Source organism: Salvelinus alpinus, chromosome 17 (genome assembly GCF_045679555.1).
Source record: "Salvelinus alpinus chromosome 17, SLU_Salpinus.1, whole genome shotgun sequence".
Taxonomy (NCBI): domain Eukaryota; kingdom Metazoa; phylum Chordata; class Actinopteri; order Salmoniformes; family Salmonidae; genus Salvelinus; species Salvelinus alpinus.
Window position 1 is genome coordinate 38047055 of NC_092102.1, and position 11576 is coordinate 38058630.

Sequence of the window (11576 nt, forward strand, 5' to 3'; positions counted from 1 at the left end):
CCAGAATGTTGAGAAAGTATGTTGGTTCAGCTATGTGCTATATACCAGAATGTTGAGAAAGTATGTTGGTTCAGCTATGTGCTATATACCAGAATGTTGAGAAAGTATGTTGGTTCAGCTATGTGCTATATACCAGAATGTTGAGAAAGTATGTTGGTTCAGCTATGTGCTATATACCAGAATGTTGAGAAAGTATGTTGGTTCAGCTATGTGCTATATACCAGAATGTTGAGAAAGTATGTTGGTTCAGCTATGTGCTATATACCAGAATGTTGAGAAAGTATGTTGGTTCAGCTATGTGCTATATACCAGAATGTTGAGAAAGTATGTTGGTTCAGCTATGTGCTATATACCAGAATGTTGAGAAAGTATGTTGGTTCAGCTATGTGCTATATACCAGAATGTTGAGAAAGTATGTTGGTTCAGCTATGTGCTATATACCAGAATGTTGAGAAAGTATGTTGGTTCAGCTATGTGCTATATACCAGAATGTTGAGAAAGTATGTTGGTTCAGCTATGTGCTATATACCAGAATGTTGAGAAAGTATGTTGGTTCAGCTATGTGCTATATACCAGAATGTTGAGAAAGTATGTTGGTTCAGCTATGTGCTATATACCAGAATGTTGAGAAAGTATGTTGGTTCAGCTATGTGCTATATACCAGAATGTTGAGAAAGTATGTTGGTTCAGCTATGTGCTATATTCCAGAATGTTGAGAAAGTATGTTGGTTCAGCTATGTGCTATATACCAGAATGTTGAGAAAGTATGTTGGTTCAGCTATGTGCTATATACCAGAATGTTGAGAAAGTATGTTGGTTCAGCTATGTGCTATATACCAGAATGTTGAGAAAGTATGTTGGTTCAGCTATGTGCTATATACCAGAATGTTGAGAAAGTATGTTGGTTCAGCTATGTGCTATATACCAGAATGTTGAGAAAGTATGTTGGTTCAGCTATGTGCTATATTCCAGAATGTTGAGAAAGTATGTTGGTTCAGCTATGTGCTATATTCCAGAATGTTGAGAAAGTATGTTGGTTCAGCTATGTGCTATATACCAGAATGTTGAGAAAGTATGTTGGTTCAGCTATGTGCTATATTCCAGAATGTTGAGAAAGTATGTTGGTTCAGCTATGTGCTATATACCAGAATGTTGAGAAAGTATGTTGGTTCAGCTATGTGCTATATTCCAGAATGTTGAGAAAGTATGTTGGTTCAGCTATGTGCTATATACCAGAATGTTGAGAAAGTATGTTGGTTCAGCTATGTGCTATACCAGAATGTTGAGAAAGTATGTTGGTTCAGCTATGTGCTATATACCAGAATGTTGAGAAAGTATGTTGGTTCAGCTATGTGCTATACCAGAATGTTGAGAAAGTATGTTGGTTCAGCTATGTGCTATATACCAGAATGTTGAGAAAGTATGTTGGTTCAGCTATGTGCTATATACCAGAATGTTGAGAAAGTATGTTGGTTCAGCTATGTGCTATATACCAGAATGTTGAGAAAGTATGTTGGTTCAGCTATGTGCTATATACCAGAATGTTGAGAAAGTATGTTGGTTCAGCTATGTGCTATATACCAGAATGTTGAGAAAGTATGTTGGTTCAGCTATGTGCTATATACCAGAATGTTGAGAAAGTATGTTGGTTCAGCTATGTGCTATATACCAGAATGTTGAGAAAGTATGTTGGTTCAGCTATGTGCTATATTCCAGAATGTTGAGAAAGTATGTTGGTTCAGCTATGTGCTATATACCAGAATGTTGAGAAAGTATGTTGGTTCAGCTATGTGCTATATACCAGAATGTTGAGAAAGTATGTTGGTTCAGCTATGTGCTATATACCAGAATGTTGAGAAAGTATGTTGGTTCAGCTATGTGCTATATACCAGAATGTTGAGAAAGTATGTTGGTTCAGCTATGTGCTATATACCAGAATGTTGAGAAAGTATGTTGGTTCAGCTATGTGCTATATACCAGAATGTTGAGAAAGTATGTTCGTTCAGCTATGTGCTATATACCAGAATGTTGAGAAAGTATGTTGGTTCAGCTATGTGCTATATACCAGAATGTTGAGAAAGTATGTTGGTTCAGCTATGTGCTATATACCAGAATGTTGAGAAAGTATGTTGGTTCAGCTATGTGCTATATACCAGAATGTTGAGAATGTATGTTGGTTCAGCTATGTGCTATATTCCAGAATGTTGAGAAAGTATGTTGGTTCAGCTATGTGCTATATACCAGAATGTTGAGAAAGTATGTTGGTTCAGCTATGTGCTATATTCCAGAATGTTGAGAAAGTATGTTGGTTCAGCTATGTGCTATATACCAGAATGTTGAGAAAGTATGTTGGTTCAGCTATGTGCTATATTCCAGAATGTTGAGAAAGTATGTTGGTTCAGCTATGTGCTATATACCAGAATGTTGAGAAAGTATGTTGGTTCAGCTATGTGCTATACCAGAATGTTGAGAAAGTATGTTGGTTCAGCTATGTGCTATATACCAGAATGTTGAGAAAGTATGTTGGTTCAGCTATGTGCTATACCAGAATGTTGAGAAAGTATGTTGGTTCAGCTATGTGCTATATACCAGAATGTTGAGAAAGTATGTTGGTTCAGCTATGTGCTATATACCAGAATGTTGAGAAAGTATGTTGGTTCAGCTATGTGCTATATACCAGAATGTTGAGAAAGTATGTTGGTTCAGCTATGTGCTATATACCAGAATGTTGAGAAAGTATGTTGGTTCAGCTATGTGCTATATACCAGAATGTTGAGAAAGTATGTTGGTTCAGCTATGTGCTATATACCAGAATGTTGAGAAAGTATGTTGGTTCAGCTATGTGCTATATACCAGAATGTTGAGAAAGTATGTTGGTTCAGCTATGTGCTATATACCAGAATGTTGAGAAAGTATGTTGGTTCAGCTATGTGCTATATTCCAGAATGTTGAGAAAGTATGTTGGTTCAGCTATGTGCTATATACCAGAATGTTGAGAAAGTATGTTGGTTCAGCTATGTGCTATATACCAGAATGTTGAGAAAGTATGTTGGTTCAGCTATGTGCTATATACCAGAATGTTGAGAAAGTATGTTGGTTCAGCTATGTGCTATATACCAGAATGTTGAGAAAGTATGTTGGTTCAGCTATGTGCTATATACCAGAATGTTGAGAAAGTATGTTGGTTCAGCTATGTGCTATATACCAGAATGTTGAGAAAGTATGTTGGTTCAGCTATGTGCTATATACCAGAATGTTGAGAAAGTATGTTGGTTCAGCTATGTGCTATATACCAGAATGTTGAGAAAGTATGTTGGTTCAGCTATGTGCTATATACCAGAATGTTGAGAAAGTATGTTGGTTCAGCTATGTGCTATATTCCAGAATGTTGAGAAAGTATGTTGGTTCAGCTATGTGCTATATTCCAGAATGTTGAGAAAGTATGTTGGTTCAGCTATGTGCTATATACCAGAATGTTGAGAAAGTATGTTGGTTCAGCTATGTGCTATATTCCAGAATGTTGAGAAAGTATGTTGGTTCAGCTATGTGCTATATACCAGAATGTTGAGAAAGTATGTTGGTTCAGCTATGTGCTATATTCCAGAATGTTGAGAAAGTATGTTGGTTCAGCTATGTGCTATATACCAGAATGTTGAGAAAGTATGTTGGTTCAGCTATGTGCTATACCAGAATGTTGAGAAAGTATGTTGGTTCAGCTATGTGCTATATACCAGAATGTTGAGAAAGTATGTTGGTTCAGCTATGTGCTATACCAGAATGTTGAGAAAGTATGTTGGTTCAGCTATGTGCTATATACCAGAATGTTGAGAAAGTATGTTGGTTCAGCTATGTGCTATATACCAGAATGTTGAGAAAGTATGTTGGTTCAGCTATGTGCTATATACCAGAATGTTGAGAAAGTATGTTGGTTCAGCTATGTGCTATATACCAGAATGTTGAGAAAGTATGTTGGTTCAGCTATGTGCTATATACCAGAATGTTGAGAAAGTATGTTGGTTCAGCTATGTGCTATATACCAGAATGTTGAGAAAGTATGTTGGTTCAGCTATGTGCTATATACCAGAATGTTGAGAAAGTATGTTGGTTCAGCTATGTGCTATATACCAGAATGTTGAGAAAGTATGTTGGTTCAGCTATGTGCTATATACCAGAATGTTGAGAAAGTATGTTGGTTCAGCTATGTGCTATATACCAGAATGTTGAGAAAGTATGTTGGTTCAGCTATGTGCTATATACCAGAATGTTGAGAAAGTATGTTGGTTCAGCTATGTGCTATATACCAGAATGTTGAGAAAGTATGTTGGTTCAGCTATGTGCTATATACCAGAATGTTGAGAAAGTATGTTGGTTCAGCTATGTGCTATATACCAGAATGTTGAGAAAGTATGTTGGTTCAGCTATGTGCTATATACCAGAATGTTGAGAAAGTATGTTGGTTCAGCTATGTGCTATATACCAGAATGTTGAGAAAGTATGTTGGTTCAGCTATGTGCTATATACCAGAATGTTGAGAAAGTATGTTGGTTCAGCTATGTGCTATATTCCAGAATGTTGAGAAAGTATGTTGGTTCAGCTATGTGCTATATACCAGAATGTTGAGAAAGTATGTTGGTTCAGCTATGTGCTATATACCAGAATGTTGAGAAAGTATGTTGGTTCAGCTATGTGCTATATACCAGAATGTTGAGAAAGTATGTTGGTTCAGCTATGTGCTATATACCAGAATGTTGAGAAAGTATGTTGGTTCAGCTATGTGCTATATACCAGAATGTTGAGAAAGTATGTTGGTTCAGCTATGTGCTATATTCCAGAATGTTGAGAAAGTATGTTGGTTCAGCTATGTGCTATATTCCAGAATGTTGAGAAAGTATGTTGGTTCAGCTATGTGCTATATACCAGAATGTTGAGAAAGTATGTTGGTTCAGCTATGTGCTATATTCCAGAATGTTGAGAAAGTATGTTGGTTCAGCTATGTGCTATATACCAGAATGTTGAGAAAGTATGTTGGTTCAGCTATGTGCTATATTCCAGAATGTTGAGAAAGTATGTTGGTTCAGCTATGTGCTATATACCAGAATGTTGAGAAAGTATGTTGGTTCAGCTATGTGCTATACCAGAATGTTGAGAAAGTATGTTGGTTCAGCTATGTGCTATATACCAGAATGTTGAGAAAGTATGTTGGTTCAGCTATGTGCTATACCAGAATGTTGAGAAAGTATGTTGGTTCAGCTATGTGCTATATACCAGAATGTTGAGAAAGTATGTTGGTTCAGCTATGTGCTATATACCAGAATGTTGAGAAAGTATGTTGGTTCAGCTATGTGCTATATACCAGAATGTTGAGAAAGTATGTTGGTTCAGCTATGTGCTATATACCAGAATGTTGAGAAAGTATGTTGGTTCAGCTATGTGCTATATACCAGAATGTTGAGAAAGTATGTTGGTTCAGCTATGTGCTATATACCAGAATGTTGAGAAAGTATGTTGGTTCAGCTATGTGCTATATACCAGAATGTTGAGAAAGTATGTTGGTTCAGCTATGTGCTATATACCAGAATGTTGAGAAAGTATGTTGGTTCAGCTATGTGCTATATTCCAGAATGTTGAGAAAGTATGTTGGTTCAGCTATGTGCTATATACCAGAATGTTGAGAAAGTATGTTGGTTCAGCTATGTGCTATATACCAGAATGTTGAGAAAGTATGTTGGTTCAGCTATGTGCTATATACCAGAATGTTGAGAAAGTATGTTGGTTCAGCTATGTGCTATATACCAGAATGTTGAGAAAGTATGTTGGTTCAGCTATGTGCTATATACCAGAATGTTGAGAAAGTATGTTGGTTCAGCTATGTGCTATATACCAGAATGTTGAGAAAGTATGTTGGTTCAGCTATGTGCTATATACCAGAATGTTGAGAAAGTATGTTGGTTCAGCTATGTGCTATATACCAGAATGTTGAGAAAGTATGTTGGTTCAGCTATGTGCTATATACCAGAATGTTGAGAAAGTATGTTGGTTCAGCTATGTGCTATATTCCAGAATGTTGAGAAAGTATGTTGGTTCAGCTATGTGCTATATTCCAGAATGTTGAGAAAGTATGTTGGTTCAGCTATGTGCTATATACCAGAATGTTGAGAAAGTATGTTGGTTCAGCTATGTGCTATATTCCAGAATGTTGAGAAAGTATGTTGGTTCAGCTATGTGCTATATACCAGAATGTTGAGAAAGTATGTTGGTTCAGCTATGTGCTATATTCCAGAATGTTGAGAAAGTATGTTGGTTCAGCTATGTGCTATATACCAGAATGTTGAGAAAGTATGTTGGTTCAGCTATGTGCTATACCAGAATGTTGAGAAAGTATGTTGGTTCAGCTATGTGCTATATACCAGAATGTTGAGAAAGTATGTTGGTTCAGCTATGTGCTATACCAGAATGTTGAGAAAGTATGTTGGTTCAGCTATGTGCTATATACCAGAATGTTGAGAAAGTATGTTGGTTCAGCTATGTGCTATATACCAGAATGTTGAGAAAGTATGTTGGTTCAGCTATGTGCTATATACCAGAATGTTGAGAAAGTATGTTGGTTCAGCTATGTGCTATATACCAGAATGTTGAGAAAGTATGTTGGTTCAGCTATGTGCTATATACCAGAATGTTGAGAAAGTATGTTGGTTCAGCTATGTGCTATATACCAGAATGTTGAGAAAGTATGTTGGTTCAGCTATGTGCTATATACCAGAATGTTGAGAAAGTATGTTGGTTCAGCTATGTGCTATATACCAGAATGTTGAGAAAGTATGTTGGTTCAGCTATGTGCTATATACCAGAATGTTGAGAAAGTATGTTGGTTCAGCTATGTGCTATATACCAGAATGTTGAGAAAGTATGTTGGTTCAGCTATGTGCTATATACCAGAATGTTGAGAAAGTATGTTGGTTCAGCTATGTGCTATATACCAGAATGTTGAGAAAGTATGTTGGTTCAGCTATGTGCTATATACCAGAATGTTGAGAAAGTATGTTGGTTCAGCTATGTGCTATATACCAGAATGTTGAGAAAGTATGTTGGTTCAGCTATGTGCTATATACCAGAATGTTGAGAAAGTATGTTGGTTCAGCTATGTGCTATATACCAGAATGTTGAGAAAGTATGTTGGTTCAGCTATGTGCTATATACCAGAATGTTGAGAAAGTATGTTGGTTCAGCTATGTGCTATATTCCAGAATGTTGAGAAAGTATGTTGGTTCAGCTATGTGCTATATACCAGAATGTTGAGAAAGTATGTTGGTTCAGCTATGTGCTATATACCAGAATGTTGAGAAAGTATGTTGGTTCAGCTATGTGCTATATACCAGAATGTTGAGAAAGTATGTTGGTTCAGCTATGTGCTATATACCAGAATGTTGAGAAAGTATGTTGGTTCAGCTATGTGCTATATACCAGAATGTTGAGAAAGTATGTTGGTTCAGCTATGTGCTATATACCAGAATGTTGAGAAAGTATGTTGGTTCAGCTATGTGCTATATACCAGAATGTTGAGAAAGTATGTTGGTTCAGCTATGTGCTATATACCAGAATGTTGAGAAAGTATGTTGGTTCAGCTATGTGCTATATACCAGAATGTTGAGAAAGTATGTTGGTTCAGCTATGTGCTATATTCCAGAATGTTGAGAAAGTATGTTGGTTCAGCTATGTGCTATATTCCAGAATGTTGAGAAAGTATGTTGGTTCAGCTATGTGCTATATACCAGAATGTTGAGAAAGTATGTTGGTTCAGCTATGTGCTATATTCCAGAATGTTGAGAAAGTATGTTGGTTCAGCTATGTGCTATATACCAGAATGTTGAGAAAGTATGTTGGTTCAGCTATGTGCTATACCAGAATGTTGAGAAAGTATGTTGGTTCAGCTATGTGCTATATACCAGCATGTTGAGAAAGTATGTTGGTTCAGCTATGTGCTATACCAGAATGTTGAGAAAGTATGTTGGTTCAGCTATGTGCTATATACCAGAATGTTGAGAAAGTATGTTGGTTCAGCTATGTGCTATATACCAGAATGTTGAGAAAGTATGTTGGTTCAGCTATGTGCTATATTCCAGAATGTTGAGAAAGTATGTTGGTTCAGCTATGTGCTATATACCAGAATGTTGAGAAAGTATGTTGGTTCAGCTATGTGCTATATACCAGAATGTTGAGAAAGTATGTTGGTTCAGCTATGTGCTATATACCAGAATGTTGAGAAAGTATGTTGGTTCAGCTATGTGCTATATACCAGAATGTTGAGAAAGTATGTTGGTTCAGCTATGTGCTATACCAGAATGTTGAGAAAGTATGTTGGTTCAGCTATGTGCTATATACCAGAATGTTGAAAAAGTATGTTGGTTCAGCTATGTGCTATACCAGAATGTTGAGAAAGTATGTTGGTTCAGCTATGTGCTATATACCAGAATGTTGAGAAAGTATGTTGGTTCAGCTATGTGCTATATACCAGAATGTTGAGAAAGTATGTTGGTTCAGCTATGTGCTATATACCAGAATGTTGAGAAAGTATGTTGGTTCAGCTATGTGCTATATACCAGAATGTTGAGAAAGTATGTTGGTTCAGCTATGTGCTATATACCAGAATGTTGAGAAAGTATGTTGGTTCAGCTATGTGCTATATACCAGAATGTTGAGAAAGTATGTTGGTTCAGCTATGTGCTATATACCAGAATGTTGAGAAAGTATGTTGGTTCAGCTATGTGCTATATACCAGAATGTTGAGAAAGTATGTTGGTTCAGCTATGTGCTATATACCAGAATGTTGAGAAAGTATGTTGGTTCAGCTATGTGCTATATACCAGAATGTTGAGAAAGTATGTTGGTTCAGCTATGTGCTATATACCAGAATGTTGAGAAAGTATGTTGGTTCAGCTATGTGCTATATACCAGAATGTTGAGAAAGTATGTTGGTTCAGCTATGTGCTATATACCAGAATGTTGAGAAAGTATGTTGGTTCAGCTATGTGCTATATACCAGAATGTTGAGAAAGTATGTTGGTTCAGCTATGTGCTATATACCAGAATGTTGAGAAAGTATGTTGGTTCAGCTATGTGCTATATACCAGAATGTTGAGAAAGTATGTTGGTTCAGCTATGTGCTATATACCAGAATGTTGAGAAAGTATGTTGGTTCAGCTATGTGCTATATACCAGAATGTTGAGAAAGTATGTTGGTTCAGCTATGTGCTATATACCAGAATGTTGAGAAAGTATGTTGGTTCAGCTATGTGCTATATTCCAGAATGTTGAGAAAGTATGTTGGTTCAGCTATGTGCTATATACCAGAATGTTGAGAAAGTATGTTGGTTCAGCTATGTGCTATATACCAGAATGTTGAGAAAGTATGTTGGTTCAGCTATGTGCTATATACCAGAATGTTGAGAAAGTATGTTGGTTCAGCTATGTGCTATATACCAGAATGTTGAGAAAGTATGTTGGTTCAGCTATGTGCTATATACCAGAATGTTGAGAAAGTATGTTGGTTCAGCTATGTGCTATATACCAGAATGTTGAGAAAGTATGTTGGTTCAGCTATGTGCTATATACCAGAATGTTGAGAAAGTATGTTGGTTCAGCTATGTGCTATATACCAGAATGTTGAGAAAGTATGTTGGTTCAGCTATGTGCTATATACCAGAATGTTGAGAAAGTATGTTGGTTCAGCTATGTGCTATATACCAGAATGTTGAGAAAGTATGTTGGTTCAGCTATGTGCTATATACCAGAATGTTGAGAAAGTATGTTGGTTCAGCTATGTGCTATATACCAGAATGTTGAGAAAGTATGTTGGTTCAGCTATGTGCTATATACCAGAATGTTGAGAAAGTATGTTGGTTCAGCTATGTGCTATATACCAGAATGTTGAGAAAGTATGTTGGTTCAGCTATGTGCTATATACCAGAATGTTGAGAAAGTATGTTGGTTCAGCTATGTGCTATATACCAGAATGTTGAGAAAGTATGTTGGTTCAGCTATGTGCTATATACCAGAATGTTGAGAAAGTATGTTGGTTCAGCTATGTGCTATATACCAGAATGTTGAGAAAGTATGTTGGTTCAGCTATGTGCTATATACCAGAATGTTGAGAAAGTATGTTGGTTCAGCTATGTGCTATATACCAGAATGTTGAGAACGTATGTTGGTTCAGCTATGTGCTATATACCAGAATGTTGAGAAAGTATGTTGGTTCAGCTATGTGCTATACCAGAATGTTGAGAAAGTATGTTGGTTCAGCTATGTGCTATATACCAGAATGTTGAGAAAGTATGTTGGTTCAGCTATGTGCTATATACCAGAATGTTGAGAAAGTATGTTGGTTCAGCTATGTGCTATATTCCAGAATGTTGAGAAAGTATGTTGGTTCAGCTATGTGCTATATACCAGAATGTTGAGAAAGTATGTTGGTTCAGCTATGTGCTATATACCAGAATGTTGAGAAAGTATGTTGGTTCAGCTATGTGCTATATACCAGAATGTTGAGAAAGTATGTTGGTTCAGCTATGTGCTATATACCAGAATGTTGAGAAAGTATGTTGGTTCAGCTATGTGCTATATACCAGAATGTTGAGAAAGTATGTTGGTTCAGCTATGTGCTATATTCCAGAATGTTGAGAAAGTATGTTGGTTCAGCTATGTGCTATATACCAGAATGTTGAGAAAGTATGTTGGTTCAGCTATGTGCTATATACCAGAATGTTGAGAAAGTATGTTGGTTCAGCTATGTGCTATATACCAGAATGTTGAGAAAGTATGTTGGTTCAGCTATGTGCTATATACCAGAATGTTGAGAAAGTATGTTGGTTCAGCTATGTGCTATATACCAGAATGTTGAGAAAGTATGTTGGTTCAGCTATGTGCTATATACCAGAATGTTGAGAAAGTATGTTGGTTCAGCTATGTGCTATATACCAGAATGTTGAGAAAGTATGTTGGTTCAGCTATGTGCTATATACCAGAATGTTGAGAAAGTATGTTGGTTCAGCTATGTGCTATATACCAGAATGTTGAGAAAGTATGTTGGTTCAGCTATGTGCTATATACCAGAATGTTGAGAAAGTATGTTGGTTCAGCTATGTGCTATATACCAGAATGTTGAGAAAGTATGTTGGTTCAGCTATGTGCTATATACCAGAATGTTGAGAAAGTATGTTGGTTCAGCTATGTGCTATATACCAGAATGTTGAGAAAGTATGTTGGTTCAGCTATGTGCTATATACCAGAATGTTGAGAAAGTATGTTGGTTCAGCTATGTGCTATATACCAGAATGTTGAGAAAGTATGTTGGTTCAGCTATGTGCTATATACCAGAATGTTGAGAAAGTATGTTGGTTCAGCTATGTGCTATATACCAGAATGTTGAGAAAGTATGTTGGTTCAGCTATGTGCTATATACCAGAATGTTGAGAAAGTATGTTGGTTCAGCTATGTGCTATATACCAGAATGTTGAGAAAGTATGTTGGTTCAGCTATGTGCTATATACCAGAATGTTGAGAAAGTATGTTGGTTCAGCTAT